This window comes from Mustela nivalis, assembly GCF_964662115.1.
Source record: "Mustela nivalis genome assembly, chromosome: 3".
Classification (NCBI taxonomy): Eukaryota; Metazoa; Chordata; class Mammalia; order Carnivora; family Mustelidae; genus Mustela; species Mustela nivalis.
Genome location: NC_139022.1, coordinates 33,862,452 through 33,876,157, shown reverse-complemented (window position 1 = coordinate 33,876,157; position 13,706 = coordinate 33,862,452). Strand labels below are relative to the sequence as shown.

Below are 13,706 nucleotides of genomic sequence, written 5' to 3'. Positions count from 1 at the left end.
AGGATAGACAGATAAGTGAAGTGGGCAGGACTCCAGACCCCCTTCCCTGATGACAATAAAGACTCTCTGTTTTCATCTTTTCCGCTGTTCACTTAAAGGGAAAAAAGCAAAAGGTGCTGAGGTTCGAAAATAAAATATACAGGTTTGGGCAATCACTGAGACCGGCGAGCCCTGAAATCAGCTTGGCTCCAATATTGTCGGGAGCCACTGAGGGCCGCTCAGGGTGGCCGGGATTTTATGTCGCCTCAACAGTCAAGCAGCAAATGGAACCTGCCAAGTGAGAAACGTGGAAAAGGAAAGAGGAGCTTGGGCAGGTGCGGTCAAGGTCTGGCTCGGGCACTAGACTGCGTTAGGATTCCCTAGGGAGGAGCATCAGCACTAATGGAACCGAGGGTCGCACTGCTGGAAGGGAAGTGTTGGGGATTTTGTGTCCGTGACTGCGGTCATTCATCCAGGGGCCATGTGGAGAAGTCGTCACGGGGGCGTTTTCAGGGTACATTCCGTGGAAGCAGAAATTCCTCTGGTGCCGGGAATATGACCATTTTTCCTTCCAACAAGACAAGTGAAGGTGAATTCCGGAAGCATTTTCCATCACCCCCAAGGAAAGGATGCCAAAAAGCCACACAGAACTTGGTATGAACGGTAATTATGTATTAACCTTGAGGAAAACATGTAACAGATAAGGATATCGAGGATTTGGGGGGCGTGCCCTAGAGGCGAGCCCTTCCAACTGGAAAACACATGCCTCCCGAGGGCCATTAAGTTTTCCCAAGGGAACATAAGGATGGCTGGTTTTGAGGGAATCAGTTCCGGGCTCGACTCTCGACTCTTGCTTCGTAAGTGGATCAGCTGACTGCAGGACATACAAATACCGGATTATTATGTCGTGCACCTGAAACAAATAAAATGTTCTGCGTTAATGAGACCTCAATTAAAAAGTGGAACAGCTGAGAATGTCTCCAATGGAGACATCTTGCTGATTCTCCCCACTTCCTAGTCACCCTACTCTTTCCAAGGAAAGAGTACCCCTCCCCCAGTCCTAGTATAGGGTTTTAAAAGCTCCAGGAGGTCCAAGGACATGAGCTCTTCCATGCCCCAAAATTATGTGTCCTCCCTGAGGGGGAGCCCATAGAGACCAAACCCAGGAGCACACCAGTACTGAATGGACAAATATGTTCTTAAATGAACAATAGCTCTGTTTTCCAACCCTTTCTGGGGATGTATTCAACGAGGTCCCTGAGAGTCAAGAATCACGGGTACAACTAGTAATCATTGGTATGTCTCAATAAAACATTTTTGAGGGGCGCCTGAGTGGCTTAGTGGGTTAAGCCTCTGCCTTTGGCTCAGGTCATGATCCCAGGGTCCTGGGATCAAGTCCCCCATCAGGCTCTCTGCTCAGCAGGGAGCCTGCTTCCCTGTCTCTCTCTGCCTGCCTCTCTGCCTCCTTGTGATCCCTGTCTGTCAAATAAATAAATAAACTCTTTTAAAAAAATAAATAAAACAATTTTGACATACGTTCCAGAAATGCAGAAAGAAGGTGGCTCAGATGAGTGGGTAACAAACTATCCCTTGAGAATCGAATAGTTTCCCATTCCATAATCTCAACAAAATTGAAGGAAGGCCAAATCAAGTAATCAGCTGAAATATTATTAAAAATCATTTTTTATGACCTATAACTGTGATTTAGATACATAATTTGGAAGGAGTTCAAAAATTCATTGCCACTTGCATAAAAATGACTCCTTCCACTTCTATATACCTATTTATGTGGGGATATGGCTTTTGGGTACTTACACCTAGAAAAAAATATATAAATAAAAGCAATGTTCAGCCCTATTTTGATTCCGGCAATGACTGATACTTGTCTAAGGACTCATGAGCTAACTGAACAAGTCCTATCAGCTTTACCAAGAGAAAAATGTCCTTAAAAATTTTATCATTTGTGTCTAAAAGTCACTCGTCTGAATTTTCTTTTATTTTTTTTTTTTAAGATTTTTTCTTTATTTATTTGACAGAGATCACAAGTAGGCAGAGAGGCAGGCAGAGAGAGAGGAGGAAGCAGGCTCCCCGCAGTGAAGAGAGCCCGATGTGGGGCTCGATCCCAGGACCCTGGGATCACGACCTGAGCTGAAGGCAGAGGCCTAACCCACTGAGCCACCCAGGTGCCCCTTATTTATTTATTTTTAAAGATTTTATTTATTTATTTGACAGAGAGAGAGAGAGAGAGATCACAAGTAGGTAGAGAGGCAGGCAGAGAGAAAGGAGGAAGCAGGCTCCCCACTGAGCAGAGAGCCCGATGCAGGGCTCGATCCCAGGACCCTGAGATCATGACCTGAGCCAAAGGCAGAGGCTTTAACCCACTGAGCCACCCAGGCGCCCAATTTTTATTTATTATAATTTGATTAATTGTGCAGGGATAATTGGTTGTTATGGTCATTCCATCCAGAAGAAGCTTTTTCTCCCCCAGAAAACATCTGCAATGAAGATCACAGGGAAGTCAAGCTTAAGATGAACAATTTAAATTTCAATTTATATAAATATTTTTCTTGCACAGACATGTGACAGAAGGATCAATAAAAGAATTCCAAGCCTGAAATATATTATCTTGGTATAAAATTCTCTGCAGGAAGTGGAATGGAAATACGAGTCCAGGATAAATGGAGTGATGTAAAATTTCTGTTACAGGAAACTTCTTACTGATCTTGTAAATTGAGAAGAAAATCAAATCTCCTAGGCTGGAAATATTTGCAAGCAACGGAACAATCACGGTGCGCCAGAAATTACAGATCATCTCAAAGATTTAAACTGATACTAGAAAAAAGAGTTAGCAACATAAAAACGGTGGGGTACAGTTACATAAGTTTTCAACATTCTTTAAGTGGCTATGGAAGGGGAAAAAAATGAAACTGGCACTCTAGTGAATGTTTCTCTCCACTAGTCTAGTTAGGAAGAGGTAAATTCCTTGGCTTATCAAACAAGACTGTCTTTTTTCTTTTTTTAAGATTTTATTTATTTAGAGAAAGAGAGAGTAGGACGAAGGGAAGAGGGAAAGAGAGAATCCTTAAGCAGACTCCCCACTGAGCGCAGAGCCCAACACAGGGCTCGACCTCATGACTCTGAGATCATCACCTGAACCAAAATCAAGAGTCGGAAGCCCAAATGACCAAGCCACCCCAGCGCTCCCAAACAAGACTCTCTTAGATGGTATTTGTCTAATGGATTCAAGCCCAAGAGGAGAGGAGTAGATTTCAATCTTAAACTACCTCCCTGCCTTCTGCTGCCCAGGAAGAATGTATTTTTGTAGTGACATGAGGATCTACAATCAGAAACCCTCAGGGAAGCTCGGCTGGGCCAAGGGCATTGACACTTTCTGCTCCAGACAGAGGCTAGAAGCAAAGGAGGTGGTGTTTAAGGACAGTTTAGATATTGCACTCAGAAATAAAGAAGGCTCATTCATTCTCAGTGAGATTCAAAAACCTGGAGCAGTTTGACACAGAGAACAGGAGCCCCCCCCACAAATGTGGACAGTCTATAGATGCAGGAAGACATTCTGGTGTGAAGAGAGAGGCCATTTTTAAGTCTCCTACTGAAGGACGGAGCCTTCGGCAGCTGACCCGACGGACCAGCTTACCTCTTCCAAACGGCAGAGTCATTTTGGAATTCTTGGGAATCTTGAGTTTCACACATCTGTGAAACCCCTGGCTCCTAGAGGTTGAAGGTCTTGACCAAGGTCATGCTTTATTTTAGTGACAGATATAAGAAGAGAGTCCATGTCCTCTCTTCTCAGCCTTTTGCTATTTCTACAGTATGATCTGACAAGTGAAGCCAAAAAACTGTGTCTCTATTCTGAATTTCCCACATCATGTAATATTTTACACATAAGGAAACGTTGTTAAGGTCAACGTAAAAGCAGCTAGTGCAGCTTATAAAGCCGAAGGAGAAAGATGCCAGGTCCCCAAGTGCATGATGCAATCCCTCGCTGGATGTGAGGGGAAAAAATCACTTTAAAACAATCCTGAGGGATGCCTGGGTGGCTCAGTCCGTTAAGCATCTGCCTTCAGCTCAGGTCATGATCCTGGGATCGAGTCCCGCACCAGGCTCCCTGCTCAGTGGGAAGTCAGCTTCTCCCTCTGACTGCTGCTCCCCCTGCTTGTGCTCTCTCTCTCTCAAATAAATAAGATCTTTTTAAATATATATATATATTTGTACCCCTGCTGAGATAAAAGCTTGGTCAGGCAAAATTTCCCTTTTCCTTTTCCTGGAGATAGTGGGACGCGTGGGGCTTCCTCGCCTACACTTGCTGCCGTTCAAAGCAGAGAAAAATCCCCCTGTGGTTTGCTTGCTGCTGACGGCACACATCACTCTCCCACAAGCAAGGCGGAAGAAGATGATACAGCATTCGCTTATAATTAAATCTGTAGGTAACAGGTCAGGAAAAATAAGTCCAAACCTTCATCGGAAGATTGAACGGACGGGATATGGAAACACATATTCCGCCAAGCTACTAATATGTCATTTTCTCAAAAATGCTTATGATGCAGCCTCTTGGTTCCTACTGGTTCAGGCTGTAGAGAGAGAAGTGATGATGAATAAATAATTGACTTTTCTAGGAACTTGTTTATAAAAGCCTGGGTAGGGGCGCGGGGAGGAGGGTCCTTAAAATCTGTGTTCTGTGAGGTCTGTACAGACACAGAGTAGATTTCATCCAGACCGAAGAAGAGAAAAGCTGACCGAGGGGAGAAGAGGCAGAGGAGCGGATTGGCAAAGCCAAGTTTTGACGGGAGAAGGAAACAGAAAGGAGGAAGCGATAACAGAAGGGGAGGCAGCGCGAAGCACTAGCCAAGCTTGACAACAGGACGTCCTCTGTGTCCTGGAGAAAGGAAAGCAGAATAGGTTTACAGAAGGTTTTTGGGGTGCTTGGGTGGCTTCGTTGGTTAAGCCACTGTCTTCAGCTCAAGTCATGATCCCAGAGTCCTAGGATCATCAAGCCCCATATCTGAATTCCCTTGCTCTGCAAGGAGCCTGCTTCTCCCTCGTCCTCTGCCTGCCACTCCCCCTGCTTGTGCGCTCTCTCTCTCTGTCTCTGTCTCTGTCAAATAAATATCTTTTAAAAACATAATAAATAAAATAAAGGTGGTTTTGGAGTACTTTGAATTTCCGAGACGATTGTGATCTCCAGGGAGAGGGAGTCATGCTGAAGTAGCCAGCGGCCAAGCTGAACCCCCACCAGAATCAGGACACAGCAAGGAGGGGACCATGAGAAGGGTGGGCACCAGTGGCCCAGCGTGGCGGCTTTGTCTCTGTTTCCTATTCTGAGCATTAAGATGTAAAGAGGAGGGGCATCTCGATGGCTCTGTCGGTTAAGCATCTGACGCTTGATTTCAGCTCAGGTCATGGCAGGGTCATGAGATAGAGCCCCAAGTCAGGCTCCACGCTAGGCATGGAGCCTGCTTAAGATTCTCTCTCTTCCTCTTCCTCTGCCCCTCTCCCAATTTTCTCCCTCTTTCTTTCTCTCTAAAAAAATAAAAAATAAAAAAATTTTTAAAAAGATGTAAAGAGGAAACAAAAGCTAAACAGATCAGCTGACCCTGAACTTCTCTCTTTGCCTCCAAAAGAGACTCTTGCCATTGAGTCTTTCTGGGGACTATATGCCCAGGGGATCCCTATGCACTATGAGAGTTAAAGTATTGTCAATAAACAGTACCAAGAAGTGAGTCTGATTATGTCTTTTGTCCAGATAGTTGTGCAATCATATGGGGAGATTGATTTAAAAATGGTAGGGATTATCTGATCAGTATCCTAAAATTTAGGAACACGGGGTGCGTGCCCAGGGATTGAGTGGCCCCTACAGCCAGTGCAACCCTTGGGCAAAGCTTTAGTTACTCCAAGGCCATGGCTAGCAGTCTGCATTTATGACGAGGGATAACTTCCCTGTGAACAGAACTGAAGGCATCTCACAAACACCACCCTTCTACCCATCGATTTCAGGGACTATCCTGGACAGGACTTGTAAAGATCTCTGAGGTCCCCAAACATAGCTTTTAGTTTCCCCTCAAGAATTGAAGTTTCTAACTTCAACCTCTTCCTTACCTCGGGATACCTTCAGACGCCACGGCTTTGGAATGGGGCTGTCGTATATTTACACGTCCTTTGTCTGATACCACTTCCTTCCCAGAGACCATGACCCAGGAAAGCTGGCATCTCCAGGCACCTCTAGGCTCCCCCCCTCAGATAGCTCTCTGCACAGCCACATCTGGCAGGGGGAGGGCAGAGTAGCTCTGCCCTGCTCAGGGTCACTCTCCACCCCACTTGCTCCCCTAGGGAATATGGATGTGAGACTTCGTAGCTGCAGGCCCGTGGGCTTTGACTATAAATATGACTAAGTAAGCAAAGATCTTGACCTACCTAACTTTATCATGTCCTCCTCAGTCAGTCCCTGAGTGTACTACTACCTTCTAGGTGCAGAACCTGTGAACTCCTGCATGACGTCTTGCTTGCTGCTGGCACTTGGAAAGGCAAATTTCCACTCTCTGTGAGGACCTCAATATCTCTGTGATGTCACCACCATAATCAAGAACCAAGGTATGTATCTAATGGAGTGGGAAACCCGTGTATTGATGACTAACAGGCCTCGCCGAAAGATTTTATTTCCATTAACAGTTGAAAGCAAACCAAACCAAACCAAATGGGAGTGGTTATTGCTGATTCATTTTGACAAGTCAAGAATTGATCTTTGAAACCTCACTGAATACTTAAGATGTGTTTGATCCCATTTGAGCTCTTATCACATATTTCATAAGACAAAGACCAAAACATCTGCAGCAAAGCCAGCAACCAGAATATTAGACCCCAGGACCCTGAGTTTTTATAGTTTATGCCGAGGGGGTAACGGGCAGCAAAAACTCTCCAGACAAAATATTGCATTTTTTCATGAATATTGTTTCCATGTTCAGCATTCCAAGGGAAATAACTAACATTTGCTCAGCAACCATAAAAGATAGAAAGTTTGGTGACTATTTAGTGAGGTTTTCTCATTGCCTGAAAAATACCTTTTTTTTTTTTTTTAAATGAGCATGAAATAAAAAAGAGAATTGAAGTAAGTCTTAGGATTCCCCAAAACCTTCAATATCTGTTATTTCATGTAAGGTGACAACAGGTAAAGCTGGTAGTGCTATGTCCACACTGGCAGGTGAGGAAATGGGTTCAGAGAGGTGAAGCGACAAGACCAGAGCACATGGACAGGAATGTTCAGTCTTCTGTTTCTTCTTCACTTCGTAGTATCTTGAAATACAAAATGGAGACAAAACAGGAGCCCACACTCCCCAAAGCAAGGTATGTCATTTTCCACTATCCAACCAGGGTTAACTCTTAAAAGACCTCATACTTGAATTTAAAGGTGGTTTTCACATACGAGCAACAGATAAAATAACATTTGAATTCTATCAACTTCTTTAGTTTTTTTTTTCAACTTTTGTTAGTGGTTGCTCTAGAGTTTGTAGTATACAAATCTATGTGTGTTTTCAACACTTCATGAATGGTACCTCTTTTTTTTTTTTTTTAAATTTTATTTATTTATTTGACAGACAGAGATCATAAGTCGGCAGAGAGGCAGACAGAGAGAGAGGAAGAAGCAGGCTCCCCGCTGAGCAGAGAACCCAATGCGGGGCTCGATCCCAGAACCTGAGCCGAAGGCAGAGGCTTTAACCTAACTGAGCCACCCTATTGCTATAATTCTTTTGAGCAGTTATCTGTTAGACCAACATCCAGGTGGGTGAAACAGACCACATCCACATGTCACTTTACGGGCCCTAAATTCCAAGGGGACAGAAGCTCCTTTGTTCAGGAACTTGCCCTATAGATCCAGATCCAGATCTCTTCATCTGGCTGTTGATTCATATACTTTAATATTATTTATAATAAATGGGTATAATAAACTACTAATAAACTAGTAGTAAACTAGTTTCCTGAGTTCTGGAAGGTCACCAACTGGACTCTCTCCCAACCACACCCTTCTGGTAATTTCTTTAAAGATTTTATTTACTTACTCTAGAGAAAGAGTGCACAGGATGGAGAGGGAGAGGAATCTGAAGCAGACTCTGCTGAGCCCAGAGCTCAAAGTGGGGCTCAACCCCACAACAAAATCATGACCTGAGCTAAAACCAGGAGTCGTATGCTCAACTGACTGAGCCACCCAGGTGGCCCCACACCCTTTTGGGTTTTTACGGAAGGCTTCAGTTCATTGGCATAATTGATTAAATCACTGGTCATTGGCAACTGAGTCAACCTCCAGCTCCACTCCTCTGCCCCCAACCCTCTAGCTGCAAGGTTGCTTTCCCTAAAAACCAGCCCCCATCCTCAGGTGAGGTCCGAAAGTCGCCTCATTAACATAACAAAAGACTCCTTTATTGTTCTCTAAATGGGAGTAGAGACCAAATATATATTTTTTATTATAAATCATATTACAATAGGTAGTTTCCTCCATTCTGGCTTCATTCAAGATTCTCTCTTTGGCTTTGGCTTTGGCTTTCTACAGTCTGAATAGGATATGTTTAGGCATAGATTTTTTTTTTTTAATAATTTATCCTGCTTCTTGTTTTCTGAGCTTCCTGGATTTGTAGTTTGGTTTCTGTTCTTAATTTTGAAAAGTTTTAAAGTATTGTCCCTTGAAGAAGGAAGGAAGGAGGGAATAAGACTAGAAAAATGGAATCAGAGCATGAGGTACAAAGCAGATGGGATATACCATTTCAGACATTTGACCAAGATTGTGTTAAGCCTCACAGAAAAGCAGAGCCCTGGTAAAGCCATAAGTGAGAGCTCTCTAAAGATACCCTCAGGGTACCAGTCCATCCTTCAGAATCTCCTTTTTGTCTCTGGGTGTGCTTGACTGACCGCCTGGTGAAATGGGGAAGGAGGATAGTCTACAGTGCAACGTGGCTCACTCTCCCCTACTCACTACAGCACAACCAAGTGGGCCTCTGTCCTTACCCTGCGTCAAGCTAGACTCTGTCCCACCTCAGGGCCATTATGCTTTCGGTAGTGATCTCCTCCACCCACACACTTTGTAATTACTTGTGTTACTTGCGTGCCTTTTGGATTTCTGCTTTCCCCACTATATATAGGCTCCAGGAGGAACCAATAAATAGCCAACAGTGCTTGATACATGCTAAGAACCCCTATTTTTCAAAAAGAATTATTTTATTTGTTATCAGAGAGAGAAGAGTGCACATGCACACACGAAGAGGGGAGGACCAGAGGGAGATGGAGAGAGTCTCAAGCAGACTCCATTCTGAGCATGGAGCCTATCATGGGGCTGGAGCTCATGACCCTGAGATCATGACCTGAGCCAAAACCAAGAGTCAGACCCTTAACCAACTGCACCATCCAGATGTCCAGAACTCTTAAATATTTAATAATGAATCACTCACTTGGCCACTGCGGTCAGTGAGAATTCCTGCCCCTTTTGCACAATCACCAGAACAGGCCATGGGATGAAAGATACCATCAGAGCTGAGGGAGGAGAGGGAGGGAAGTGGGGGCAGGTGGTAAGAGTATGGTAAAAGAAGAGTCAAGGGACAGCTGAGACACATGGGAGAATATGTCAAGGAAATGAGGCACTGGAATAACCGTGAATGCATTCATAAAACTAGCCATGGAAGCCAGGCGGGTTGAGAGGGAATAGAATAGATAGAGTACAGAATGCTTGGGGTAAGGCAAAGTTCAGATACCCAGGGGCCATGCAGTGCCAGCTAGGGATATTTCTTAATGGCCTACCATTGCCAAGCCACCAAGAAATCAGGTTCCCAATTGATTTCATTGACTTCGCAAAGTCATGTCACCATATTGGAAAATGAAATTCTCCAATAAGCCAACTAGAAACACAAAGGTTTGGACGTGAGGGTATCTCCTTTTCCTTATCTACAAACATAATTATCCTGTTTAGAAAGGAAAGATTAAAATGTTGAATGAAGAAAGTGTACCTCAGAAAGAGCAATACAGCTCCTTCCAAGTCAGAACCACCTGGGGGCATTATTTGAACTTGGTTATCAAGCTTGGAATGAGCAAAAATTTAGATCTCTCACCAAGATTGTATATCAGTTAAATTTATATACTTTTTAAGAGAATTAAGTTTAAAAAATTTATAGCAAAACTGAAATTTGATTTGAGTTGATCCAATAAGACTTTTGTCTATGATACTGCCAACATTTGACTCTGGTGAAGTCAATTAGACACTAAATCCTTGAATTCCTGCTCCTGAAATACAGAGAAAGTATATCTTTCTCCATCTTATTACATATTTGTTAGTTATGAAATATCACATATATGACCCCCACTACAGGCCTTAAAAGTATCATTATCCAAATTGAAGGTATTATATAATGCATACCTAATAAATAACTTTTTTCTTCTAAATTGAAAGATGAGGGTGCCTGGGTGACTCAGTGGGTTAAGCCACTGCCTTCGGCTCAGGTCATGATCTCAGGGTCCTGGAATCGAGTCCCGCATCGGGCTCTCTGCTCAGCAGGGAGCCTGCTTCCTCCTCTCTCTCTCTCTGCCTGCCTCTATGCCTACTTGTGATCTCTGTCAAATAAATAAATAAAATCTTTTAAATAAATAAATAAATAAATTGAAAGATGAAAGTCCAAGGTCACCCAGCTACTAAGTGCCCAAATCCCATTTTATCAGAATCCAGTTTTGCCCATTTTATCATTCCAGAATATCCTCATATCACACATTTAAGGTCATTGGTTGAATGCCATCAATTTCTAAACATATTCATGGGTGAATTTCATTGTTAGAAAATTAGAAAGCTAAGGTCAGGTTTACAAAAATATTTTAGAACGTTGAAGTTCATCTTTCAAGTTGCTTTCTCTTTCTCTCATCTGATAGAACTGAAATAAAATTTTGGTTCCATTCATCCTAAGGAATTAAACAACCAAATGTTAGCTCTTTTTGATAAGATACAAAAGATACCCCCCTCCATTCTCTTGATGGTATCTTTGCTCTTGCCTCATGTTTCCCAGAGATAACACTTAACACCTTTCCAAACAATTTTTTCAAAATTCTCCTAGCTGATAATCAGAGCAAATTCAGGGCTTTGAACATATCAAATAAACTAAAGAGAAACTGGAATGATTGCAAGTGCAGACACATGGCCCAATTCCCAAGATTACTGGATATGAGGAAAGGGATTGTTGAAAAGGTCCTGGATGCTTGCCAACATAAGTGAGGGCTTAAGGAGTCAAGACACAGGAGGAAGAAGGGTGAGACTACGGATAATCTGGCTGAGGATCTAAAACAGCAATGGCCAGAGAGATTTTTGGCTTTCACAATAAAGTGGATGCTACTAGCACCTAGTGGGTCCAGGTCAAGGATGTGCTAAATACCGTACCATGCACAAGATAGCCTCAGCCACCAAAGAAAGAATTATAAGGTCCCAAAAGTCAAGGCTGGGAAACCGTGTTCTGAGAGATTCAGGTGCTTCTCCAGTCCCTTTTACCTCCCCTAAATGTGTAGGGCAAAGTTTACCTTTTGGGTTCCTCCTTACCATTGTCAACAAGTAGTACTAAAGTTTCCATACTGCTATCATGCTTCCATAATGCTAAAGTGAGATGGTGGATGACTGGTCACCCTTTTCCTGTCCCCAACTCCCCTGTACAACCTAGTCCCCCAATACAACCTAATTCTAATGCTCAGTTGGCATATTTATGTGCCTGACGATAAACAGGAAATAAGCTGCTTTTTTTTAAATGTATATCTATTTCCTAAGAAATCAAGAGACTAGACCATGTCTTCCTTGATGGCAGTCTACACTGTAGCATCGGTTTAGGGATTTCCAGGGCCTGGGTGTAACTTAGTGGAAGAAGAAGGAAGACAGAAAGGGAGTGTTGACAGCATGCCCTGAATCAGAGTCCTACCACTTCCACCAAGGGATGCTTGGAGCACTAGGCAGCTGCCAACGAGAGGTTAAATTTGCCATTTCCCACCCTCCCCTACCCACTCAACCCACAGGTAAACTAGGTTGTTCCAGAGCCTTTGAGGCTTCCTTGAGGACCTCAATGGATTATTAAGCATTAGCAAAGACTGCTTTGTAATGACCATTTCCACTTTATCCAAGACAGAAGATAAGCAATGAAAAGAAACACTTCAGGTGGGGTCCACAGTCCTCGGTGTCCCAGGACCTCGTCCAATCTGATTTTAGTCTTTTAAATGAAATAATAATAATCTAAGGTACTTTTTAGAGAAGAGAAACTCGATTATGAAAACATGAACAAATATCCACTTTATACCCTTTGGCTTATGATTAGGACCATAACTGCTGCCGTGTATGATTTTGTCATTCACCAGCTTAAACTCCTTTACTGACATCTTACGGCTCTATGAATAAAATCTAAGTTTCCAAAAGTTCCTGCATGATGATTATTATTCTCCATGCTCCTCCTTGCTTCCTCTGTTCTGTGTCCTTAATCTTCTGCTACTCAGGTATCCCACGCTCAAATGCCCCCTCTTCAGAGAGACCTCCCCACGTAATTATTAACTTTTTTTAAGTAGGCACCATGCTCAGCGCGGAGCCCAAGGCGGGGCTTGAATTCAGGCCAGACACTCAACCAACTAACTGAGCCACCCAGGGGCCCCTTCCCACATTGTTATTATCACAAGATCCTGTCTACTTTCCTTCTAAGCACCTATTACATTTATCATTAATCTTTTTAGTATGCTTTTTACTACTCTCTGCTAGATTGTTAGTTACCTCCCTGAGTATAAAGATCTTATCTGGGTGTCGACTGCCACCCAGAGCTTAATGGAGATCCTGATACATGGCAGTGATTGACCATATTTATTGCATAAATTAGGGCATAAATCCATATAAGCAAGACATTCTCCATGAGCTGCAATTACTCAAACTATAAGCTCCAGAAATTCCAAATGTAATCACATGGCCCGGGCTACTTAGATGAGTCAATATAGAGACACAGAAGTATGAGTCCCCGAGCTCTGAAATGGAGCAACACATAGAAACCAGCAAATGTGCTGACATCATTGATCAAGTCGCACAAATAACCCAGTTTTCCAGATGAAGGCAGTTAGCCTGTACTCTTCCAGTTCATCTAGGACACTCACACAGAACAGTCTCATTTCCCCATCAGCGTAGATTGGATTTGGATGCTTTTCATAAAAGCAAACATTTTATAAATCACTTCAACCAAGCTGAAATTGGAAAGAAATAAAATCAAAATTATTCCACAGGGTCCTATCAATACCATGTCCTTTAGGAAAGTTAAATTATAACAATGTGTCATAACAAAGGCAGGTAATTGGGAAAGTCATCAAGTGCTCACTAAATAAGCAGAAATGTGCATTTGGGCCCGTCTATGTGCAAGACTGAAGAATTTCCAAGTTACACACTTCAGTACAATAGCCATCAAGACACCATTGGAAAAAATGCACCAATTATGTGAGACCTTCAACTACCATCTGACAAATTTTACTATGAATAAAAGTGTGAATGAAAACGCTTCACATGGGTCTTTTAAAAGTAAGAATAATAATATCACACTTCCAAGCCCCAAAGGCCTCATGATGTGGGTTTCAAGATGGCCAGTGCTCCACCACAAAAATGGCCGCTCTGTTCCCCAGCCGCTCTGGAAAGGGTATGCTTCTCCTATGTAGGACTCTTGTGTCCTAGTCAAGTATTTCATACATGGAAG

General features: G+C 43.0%; 1 long non-coding RNA gene across 1 annotated transcript in view; it reads right to left on the bottom strand.

Annotated features, from left to right (window-relative positions):
• Nucleotides 1–636: 636 nt before the first annotated feature.
• LOC309861118 overlaps nucleotides 637–13,706 on the bottom strand; it is a 131,331-nt gene continuing 118,261 nt past the window's right edge. The window contains exon 3 of the long non-coding RNA XR_014309761.1: nucleotides 637–892. This is a non-coding gene — a long non-coding RNA (uncharacterized lncRNA). The remainder of the gene's footprint in view (nucleotides 893–13,706) is intronic.